Genomic DNA, 10,850 nt, shown 5'->3' with positions numbered 1-10,850 from the left:
CCTCTGTGAGAGATGACTCAGGGTGGGGTGGCAGGACACTGCAGGGTCAGATTATTATGGGGAGATCAGGCCTTCCCTCCTTCTTCCAGGATAAAAACCAGGAACAGCAGAAAACTCAGCAAGATTGTGAGTTCAGGATGAATTAAAGGAGGTGATTCTCTATGGGATTGTGGTTCGGGTGTGCATCTCCTTGATACAGCACCTCTAGGGTGTCAAGGCTGCATGGGTTTGGAGGACCATGAGAAAATTTCATGGTTAATAAATTAATTCATCAAAAGGTGTCAAATGCAATGCACAGATTTGGGCTTATCAAGCCACACAGTGCTGATGGCATGAAAATATTCTGGGGTAGCATCACTGATTGCTTACCCTGTTCTTACACTCATCTGACCACATCATTGCTGTTCTGTTTTGGAGAGAGGACACTAGACTTGATGTTCCTCTGGTCTGTCCCAGGATGACCTTTGTTTGTTCATTATTATCCTGAGACAGAAGAAAGCTTCCTGTCACTCTGCTATGGGTGGCTGTTGCAGAAGCCCTCAAGATGTGTGATGGGGATGATGGAGTCAAGGTGTGGTGGCCACTAATTTTTCTAGCATCACCCACCTGTGACTTGACTGGGGTGAAAAAGACAAACAGTTCTGCCTGAGCTCCTTCCTAGGAAGACCAGGCATTGCTGTTCAGGAAGGAGTTTTGGGGATGTCTGGGGGACTTAACACTGCCAGTGTCCCTGGCCTTGCCACAGCAGCAATGTGGGTGCACTGACAGAGGGCAGGATGCACATGTGAAGTAGCCTAGCACTGAGCTGCCTGCTGCTGAGACATCTAAACATAGCCAGTGGAGTTTCAGAAATCAGATATTTTTCTTTATTTAACTTTGTCTTTTTCCCTGCTTTAGCATCATCTTCATTTCTAACCCTCAGCAGTGAGCTTATAGCATCAGGGCTCTCTCCCTGGCCTTTGGAGGCTCCCATAGCAAACACCTGATTATGATGAGGTTGATGATTCTTGAGAGAGGGGATGGGAGGGCTCAAACATGACACTGTGACCAGCCAAAGCAGCAAGGCAGGGAGTGACTGATTGAAATGCTCTAAATAACAAATTCTTTTAAACCAAAATCAATTCCAAAGAGACTCAGCATATTTGCAGATGTTATTCATATAGAGGAAGAATCAAATATCATCAAATAACCCACTAAGCCTCACTTGCTCACTGGCTTAGATGGGATAAGCTAAGCTTTGCATGTTATTTCACTCGATTTCTTGAGCTTGTAACCAGAACCAGGCAGTTTGCAGCAGTCAGCGCTCACGTTCAATTCAGCTCCTTCTTCTGTTGCTAAATTTATTAAAATTGCCCAAGAGTGTGCACTATTAAAAGTGCCCAAGAGTGTGAACAGCCATCTCCATGTGGCTGTTCACCAGCATTTCTGCAGAGACATCGAGTACACAGGGATCCTGGGCGGGCTGTGTGTGTAGGGGAGGGTGTGTGCAGCCATGAGGGCTGGCTGGGCACTGCCAGCACCTCTGCTTTCCCAGAACATCTGGGAAAGAGCCAGAACATCTGCCCCTGGCACAGGCCACCGGCCTCAAGCAGTGCTGCTCTTGCAATTGCTCTCACAGCAACAGGCAGCAGTGAGGAAAGGGAAGAACAGGCTTGTTACCCTCCTGCAAGGAAAAGTGCAGGTTGTTTTTCTTTCTTTTTGCTGTCTTCTTTTTGCTTTTCTTTCATGGTGTTTCACACGCAGTGGTTTTTACAGTTGCGTTTGGGATGTTTCCTAGATGGTGATTTATGGATATCTTTGGATTTCACAAAAGTCTGATGTTTGGTGTTTCACCCTGTCTGCAGGGGAAAAAAAATCACCTGCCCGGTTCTTTGTTTTCCTCATTTACATTTTTTCATGATTCTTCCATTGCAACCCATCAAGTGAGCTCTCAATTCTAAAAGTATGGGGGTGGAAAAGCTACAGTTTGCTCTATTTTCATTTCCCTGAAACTTTTTTGAAATTCATGAAATGATGAGAGAGAAGAGGATGAGAAGTTAGAGACTGCAAAGAAAAAGCAGCCAGAAAAATGGGGACAAGAGAATCCCTCCCACTTGTCACCCTGGCATCACCCCAACATCTTTCATTTCATTTTGTTCAGCAATAACAATAATAGGAAACAGACTTTTTTATCAAGTTATCAAGTGTCCTTTGTGAATACTCAAAAAAGGTAATTGTTTTTTTAGTTTATTACCATAAGCACCGGGCTTCATCGCTCAACAATTGGAAATGGAAAGTTAAAAAGAAAAGCAGGTTATGGTAGGCACAGTCCCAGTCAGCAGGAGCTCAGACTGAATATGGGAGACAAGGATTTCCCCACAAGCATCAGGGCCCTGAGGTCTCCACAGACCATAAGGGTACACTTGCTCTTAGACATTCAGTCCATCAGACCACATTGGCTCTGCAATATCAGTAAAAGCTGAAAGCAATTTCTTTGTGCCTTTCCCAAAGTTGCCAGCATCCCTCAGTCCCACCCAGCATCTGTCCCAAGGTACAAGCTCTCCTTCCCTGATGCTTTCACAGGTTATCCCAGGGGCTTAGGTGGTTATCTTTCCCATCAGAAGACTGTATGATGCATTTCAGCTCTTAAAAAGACAAACATATCAGTTTCACTGCCTTGTGTGTAATATATGTTTATGAAGAGTGTGTCCATACAATTTATACCACTAAATTTTCAACCCTGTGGCAGCCCTTAGTAGCCTTAGATGCAGCAAGAATCAAATTCTTTCCCTTTAACATCAAATTGTTCGTTATTGTGTGATTTATTCAAAGGCTGCAGCGTGGAAAGTAAGAAATTTCTGTTGTTGCCAATAATATAATCACATGTGGGGCTTAATCCTGTAAACATGCACAAGGCAAGTCACTTACATATCTAAGTCTTTGGTGCAAGCAGCCATTTGAATAAACTCCTCAGCCTGAACATGCATCTGTACAATATTTAACATGTAGGGTTTGAGCCAGCCTGGGGTCTTTGTGCTAAATATATAATAATTATTATAATGAGGGTATTAATGATTTGTTTGTGTGCTGTTCTTACATCTAGTGCCAAATATTATAGAGAATGTGAATCTAGGAAGAATTTAGCCCTTCACATTTTATATCTGTAATAATCCATGACTGAATTGCTGGATTCCATCTCATTTGTATATGCCATATTTTTTTCCAGAACATCTGTTTAAACCCACACTGGATAGCTGCCAGATTAGTGGAAAGGATATGGTATAAAGAAGACTTTTGTTTCCTCTGAGCAAGGAGAAAAAATAAGTTACAAGTTGGTGCAGATTGCCGAGAAGAAGCAACTTTTTCTCTCCAGAAGCAGATGTCCTGTAGTGTTTGAAAATGAAATGTTTTTGTGTCTTGCAGGCAAAGGTTCTGTGCTTCAACAATATTGATTGTCAGTTAGTGCAGGCTGTCAGCCTGCCGTGGTTAACCTACCAGTTGTTGGAGAGACAATCACGAGCAATTAAGAATCACATTTCGCAGTTTCAAATGCATCCATATTGCCACTTCATTCAAAATCCTTTTTTTTTTTTCCATGTTGGAAAGTACATTGGTGAGAGAGAGAGAAGGAGTTTTCTTTTTTCCTCCTGCCAACCATATTTTCATTGCTGGCCAAATTAAGAGAGATATATAATGCTCATAAAGTTGCTGTAGTTTCTTGATTAAAATCTTACATCCAGCACTCCTTTCAACATCAATCTATATTAATAAGGAGGGAGCACATTTCATTGCATGTCTCTGTGTTGTGCCTTAGACACAAAGCACCAGGGAAGCATCAAGGAAAGACTCAGCTGCAGAACAAGCAGTAGCTCAAAGAGGAAAGGACTGTTCTTCATGAGGACAGATCTTTGTGATTTGAAACATGAAAATGGATAGGAGGATTAAAACCAAGAAGAGCCAAGGGCTTAGCAGCTGAAATTACACCAGTGCTGGCTATGCAGCAGTTATGGGAATGGCTGATAGAGACAAGGGAGCAAAGAGCTGAAATCAACCTGATACACTGAGAAAAACAGCCCAGGTGAGATGAAAATGGAGCACTGCAGATTCCCAAAATCAGCAGTGCCTGGAAAGCCTGTGGCTCTTGCCACCCCTCTGCCAACCATCCTTCAAGGCTTCAGTAGCTGGTGGCCCTTTAAAGAGAAATATCAGAGGCACTGGGTCTGGGCACTCTCTTACCATAACTCAATTTGTCACAAAGCCTGTGCCAGGCACTATGCACGTTATGCTGTGACAAACTGTGCAAACTGTCACCTTAGTTGGTGGTTTCAGTCCAAACACCTGGGAACCATCTCAACATCATAAACCAGCATGACTTAGAAGGACTTTAGGCAAAGACAAATCCTGCCTCCTTTTCCAAAACTCTTCCATATGAAATCATTTCCTAAAAGCAGGAAAAAATCCATCAGTTCTTCCAAGACAGCACACCACTCACAACCTCAAAAGAGGTTTCTTACTATCAGATGACTCCCACCATGAGGTTTCTCGACACCCCCAACCTCAGAAGCCTTTCCTGTGCCTCTGTAACCCACCTCTCATGAAATCCTTGTGTTGTCTAGGTCTATAATACTCGGGGGAATGGGACTGGGAGCAGCACTTGCAGGTTTTGTTGGTGAGAATATGCCCTTTGCAGACACATGGGGTTCTGCCTTACACACAGGGAGAGCCAGAAAATGTCAGGTCCTAAGCAAACCCATATACATCATTCAGAGATTGTCAGGAGCAACCAGTAGAAAATGTCAGCACATGCTTCACAGCTCAGAGGATCAGAAAAAGAAGTTGGCTGTGACCCTATCCTTGGGAAGGGTTTTTCCCCCACCTTGCACTCCCTTCCAACAGCATTATAAGCACAGAGCAGCATCCAAACACACTAAACCAGCAATGGACTTGAGCTGAGTCCCACAGAGCTGCTGTGGCATTGCAGCACTGATGGATTAATACAGTGAAATCTTCATGATTTAGGATCTCAGCAGAGGTATTTCAGAAAGGATTGGCAATTTGGGTCAGCAGCACTGCAAATGAAAGATGCTCAAACTGGGGAATCCAAAGAAAAAAGGGAAATTATGCACTGAATAATATTGAAAAATCATTTCCTACATGCAAATGTACACAGGTTCTCATACCAAGGCTGATGTGAGTATAGAAGTGAAGAGTTTCATATTTACTAAGACTTTGTCAATTCAAAACTTAGATTAAAGGGATTTCTGTACAGTAGCTCTCTGACCATCTTCACCTCTTCTCTGTACAAAACACAAGTTTGTGGTTTTACAATCACATTTTCCTATTTTTAAAACATGTTTTCTCTGCTGTCTTGCTCTGTGAGAAAGACATTGAAAGTGCAAGAGAAACTGTCTCAACAGAGGAAACTGAAATGGTTTCGTGCTTGACATGTGAACAAGGGAACAAAGTAAACACCGACAAAAATAGAAAGCAGTGCTTTATTTTCTCTCTGATCTTTCATTTTTAGGGGATATTTGTGATTACAGAGAACTTCCAACATTTCAGGCAAATGGGAAATTTTTAAACAACTGATGTAAAAGAGAGTTTAGGTGTTAGCATGCGATGAAACAATATCTTATTCTTACTGACAGCAGGATACAAAGATTGTTTGTATTTAGGACTCTTCCTGAACTGAGCAAGAGCAGTGGATAAATGGCTTTAAGTGAACTGCAGACCTTTGCAGCACACTCCATAACTCTGATAGCTCTGTCTCTTTGATTCACCTAGGGTTAAGCATTCAAGAAAACTAAACATGATTTTCCCCCCTTCTCCTATGCCTGTCTTTGAGCTGAGGAGGAGTTTTCTATCAAGCAATTCAAGCCATGGAAAAGTACCCTGAGCACCTCACTGTTATTTATGATCCCCAAAATCTTGCTCCTGGTACCAGAGATGAGAAACTTGAGAAAATCACTTGGTCTTATGCTAATCTCGATCAAACTGTTGACACTGACATTAAGCAAACATACTGGGGTGTAATTACATTTCACACTGATCTATGAAATATTCATGTAATAATAACGAATACATACATGCAATCCTACAATATCATCATCATAAACTGTGGTCAAATACGTATGATATTTGCAATTCTTATACCTTGTTCATATAAATAAATATTCATTAGAACTGAAACTAATTACTGCATGGTTGATGACAGCTGAGAATATTAAGCACCACTACTGAATTATGCCTTCAAAGACAATGAAATGACATTCATTTTTAAGTTAGGTCAGTTTATTTGTCCAGCTATGATAATATTTTTTTTCCAATGGAAAGAATAATGTTTATACTAATTGTCATGAGACTGTCTAAGCATTTTCTGTGACTAGTAATGAAATTAGGGAGCTGCAAGTGTCTGTAACTACACCAATGTTAGTCTATTTTCATATTTAAAATTGGCCTTTCCCACAGCTCATTCAAGTTTATGTTCTAGCCACATGTCCCACAGATAAATAAACAGATGCTCTATATAAAGAGTTAGATCATATTCTGAATGAGTGAGGAACATATGTCATCATTAAGGGAAGCTTCAGTGCCAACGCTGGCATTAAGGTAGAGGAAAGAAAACAAGGAGGAACTTGAAATAGAGCAACATAATCCCAAGGAAGTTGTCAAAACCAGAAGAGAGGTTATTTGTGCTAGAGTTGGCAAGAAAATGTTGTTCGGCAGTTTTTACTGAAAAACAAAAGAATAGCTAGAGGAAATTTTGATTTTTAATTAAAAAACATCCTCTGTTGTTGGTAGTTCTGGCCTGAAACCAGAGAGTATGTTTTTTTACCTTAACATGCCAAATCCCTATGTTTTGTTTGCACTGAACTTTTTGTGCAGTGTTTGAGGTGCCCAGTTTTCCAGTGAAAACAAGAAAACAAATAAAAATGAAATTTCCCAAGAATATTTCTCTTTGTTGGAAATCTAATTTTTTTTTTCAAGTGAGAAATTTTCATGTAAGTTTTTCTTCACATGCTGCTGATGAAAGGAGGATATCCAGATATAGCTGATGATAGATCTTTGCTGTCTGAATGCAACCAGATGACATTGCTTTTATTGTTACTGTAGTGTTGTGTGCTTCATAAATAGAGACTGGAAAGACAGTTCATGCCCAAGAGATCATTGTAATCTAAATATAAGTCTAGAGGCTTTATTTATAAAATGTACAGAATCAGGGGTTTTTAATTGCATGCAGAAATATTGTTCAGAGAAAAGTACTATGCACACATAAAAAGAATTTTAGTTCTGAAGTTTTGAGAAAATTGTAAGTGAAAGTTCATGCTATAAGTGACAATTAAAAAAAAAAAAAAAGAAGAAAAAAGATATTTGCAAATACCTTAAGGATTTAACTGCAATTCAATCATAGCAAATGAGCAGAGGACTGACACAGAAAACCTGGAAAAGACCAAAGATCTCCCTGAAGAACCAAAAGAGGGAGGTGAAGTCTGTGATGGGCAGAGATCACTGATGCAATCAGAGGGTTTATGCAGGATATTAATCCAGGTGATGGTTGATTTCCCTAAATAACAATCTTTCAAAGATACATCCAAAGGTGTGGTGAATAATAATGCACAAGGTATCGGAAGGAGCAGCAGAGCCGCTGCTACTCCAATTTTTATCGCTAAATTCCCTAAGAAAGGGTTAATTTTTTGTTTTTGGGGTATCCAAGGGTGGGAAGGGAGAGACTGTCTAGAGGAAGAGGAAAGACCCAGTTGAGTGCTATCAGCAAGGGGGGATGAGGATCAGGAGATTGGGGGCCAGGCTGGGGAGCCTGTGGCTGATGGTCCATGGAGAGGAGGGACGCTCTGCATCTGCCCAGCGTGCACCACCTCCGGAGGAGGCTGCTGCATTTAGCAGCCACTTTTGGCTGCCAGTTGCATTGGTCAGTGGCAGTGTGTAAAGGTTTGGCAGTACACAGCCGGATCTGTGTGAGACTTGGCTGCCTGCACCATCTTTTTATGTACTTGATTTGAGAAATGAGTACACGACAGAAATTTCTCATGGCCTGACGCGACAGAAAACATCCAGTGCTTTGTAAGCTCAAAACCTCCCTTAAAGCCCCAGATCCAGGAAACACCCGCCTGGCACTCTGCATTTGGAATAGAAACTTTACAGGAAAGTTGTTCAAAGGCTATTTGGAGCAGGATTGTTTATACCAAGAAGCTTTATGGTATTTCTTGTCCACAGTTCTGCAACTGCCCCTCTGTCCAGGTGTCCAGCATTGCCACAAAATGAGTCTACACCAACCAGCCCCTGCCAACAGGTCCTGACCTCCTGAAAAGGGAATGAGGGAAAGGGCAGCCTAGACCAGGGTGGCCACTGTAATTGTCTGCTCACATTTGTGGTGGCCATGACCATCTGCTCTGGGTCCCTTGGATGGGCCAGTCTTCTGAGGCTGACTGGAAGAAGAGCAGAGCCATAGGTTGCCAAACCCAGTCAGCAGGCACTGGCAGGCAGTTGGCAATCAAGTATGTTCCTACCTTGCTCCAGCTATTTCATTTATATGACTGTTTGGGGGAAACATCTGGCAAAACATCTGACTGACACATATCCAGCTACAGAAAGCTAAAGCAGCTATCAGGGAAAACAAAATGAATTTTTGTGCATCTTAAGCCTCATTCTCTTCTCTCAGCCTCCAGGAGTGAGCCAGGAGTAACTCAGCTGAGGTCAGTGAAGGGCAGGCTAAAGATGGTGTGAGTTTTGGTTAAAATGTTCCTGCCTGATGAGACATTCTCTTAACCAAGCCATCCAAATTTCCCCACTTGATTTTGTGTAAGACCTGGGATAGTAATTTTTCTTTCCCTCACCTCACTTTCTCTCTCTAAATGAGGGAAACAAAAGGCTGCTTTGGTCACACAAATTGATATCTGCCAGTGCATTGTAGAAGTTAAACATAATTACAGCCATTCTGGCTCCATTGATGATTGCATGTAACTTTTGGTGAACATTTAACAACTAAAGGTAAAACAAGATCAGGAGCTGGAAAGTGAAACACTTGCAGTTTAGCCTGAATGTAAAAAGCATGTTTTCAGGACAAATGATGAACCACTGCAACAGCTTCCCAGCAGCCATGGTGGATTCTTCATGCAGAGCACTTACAGGCTGCCCAGCTTTCTTTCTGACAGTAAAGACAGAGGATCCAGAGGACTAGAAATGTGTTTTAACATTTAGCTTTCCTGTATCCAAGAGCTGCTGTCCTCACTACTTTAAATTAAAGATAAGAGGATGATGTGAGGGAAGCCCAGGTCCCCGTGGGGCTCAGATGCACGATCCAGCTACCGCGAGCGAACAAGCCACCTCATGTCAGCTGAGATGTGGTAACTCTGTGGGTGCTTGCTCCTACAAGCAATAACAATAGCTCCCTACAGCAACTGCAGGGTGCTACCTCAGGCCTGCTTTCACCACAGGCAAGTGCCATTCTGCTGCCTTTACGGGAGGCAAAGCAGGGCCACGGTTACAGCAGTCACCCCGCTCGGCTGGGCTGACAGGCAGCAGCTTGTCAGATGACAGGAGCTCCACTGAGACCTCTCCAGAGATGTGGTCATCCTTCAGACATCTTAGAAGTGGATTGTGGTTGTGCAGTGGCAAAGTTCAAACAGGAAGCCCACAACCTTCTCCCCAGGTCTACATGAGGTTCTACGGCTTCACAAGCAGTCGCTGCTGCTGCTATCCAAAAGAAATGCTTAAAATACTTTCTGCTGTTGGAATATGCCAGAACAGCCCTCCTCCCACATCCAGCCCCCATATGGAACGATCTAAATGCAAAAGAAATGACTAAAAGGGTGTTTTTGGAAATAATTAGGTCAATTAGAATGTAACAAGGAGAGTGGTCTAGACATAGAGAGCATTTAAATTAGAAACAAACTACTCCATTTGGGTTCTTCAGTTCAATCAGCTATTTAATCATCAATTCATCTATGTGAATTCCTAGCAAATTAGGGAATTTGCTAATTTAATGTACCCTCAAGGTGGTGACTAAATTATGTATCAATGTCACTGATGCCTGCTCTGTCTAAAGCAGGAGAAACACAGTCAAGCTCTTCAGAGTGGGGCTTTGGTGTCACACACTCTCCAGGGATCACACAAACTGATGTGTTTTAGAAAGGTCTGTAAGGGTAAAAAAGAGACTTTGGTTCTGCATTAGCCACTCTGAATTTTGTTTAATGTTTCCTTGCCCAAACCTGAAGCCCAAGCACAAAACTGCTAATAAATGAGAGGGAATTGAAATGAATTTGTTTCTCAGCATGTCCTGTACTCTAAAGTGGCAGGTGGCCATTTTTGAAGCCAAAGGTAATAAACAATAATCACTTTTATAACTGATACAGTACAAGCAGATCTAAAAGTGGAAGGTGATATAGGAAACCATAGCATCCTCTTACATGATATGTTAAGAAAGTAGTCCTGTGGCATGTACAGCATGTCTCCCAGGCAATAGAAAATGCCAGCAGTCCCTCCCTAGTGGAGCTAAACCTTACCTGGGCGAACCTGGCCCCTGTGCAAAGCCACACAAGAGTTATCCATCACTCAGGTCACTCCTCTAATTGTAACTGACACATTAAAAAAATCTGTTCTGACTCTATAATTGATGCCCTGCCAGAAGCCAAAGTGTCCCTCCTCTGGGGCTCAGATGTGATCATCTCACATCCTTTAGGACTGACACAGACTGAAGTCAAGCTCTGAAGAAAACAAGTGTGTGGTGTGTCTCTGAAAGGGACCTTTGCAGAAAACATGGGTGGGGAGGAAATGGAAGATGAGAAAGTTGGGTAGAAAGGAAAACAAAACAGGAATTTTTAAAAAATTTTATTTTGTGCTGCACAACCTGCATG

Source organism: Agelaius phoeniceus, chromosome 6, assembly GCF_051311805.1.
Source record: "Agelaius phoeniceus isolate bAgePho1 chromosome 6, bAgePho1.hap1, whole genome shotgun sequence".
Taxonomy (NCBI): Eukaryota; Metazoa; Chordata; class Aves; order Passeriformes; family Icteridae; genus Agelaius; species Agelaius phoeniceus.
This window is presented reverse-complemented; position numbering follows the sequence as displayed.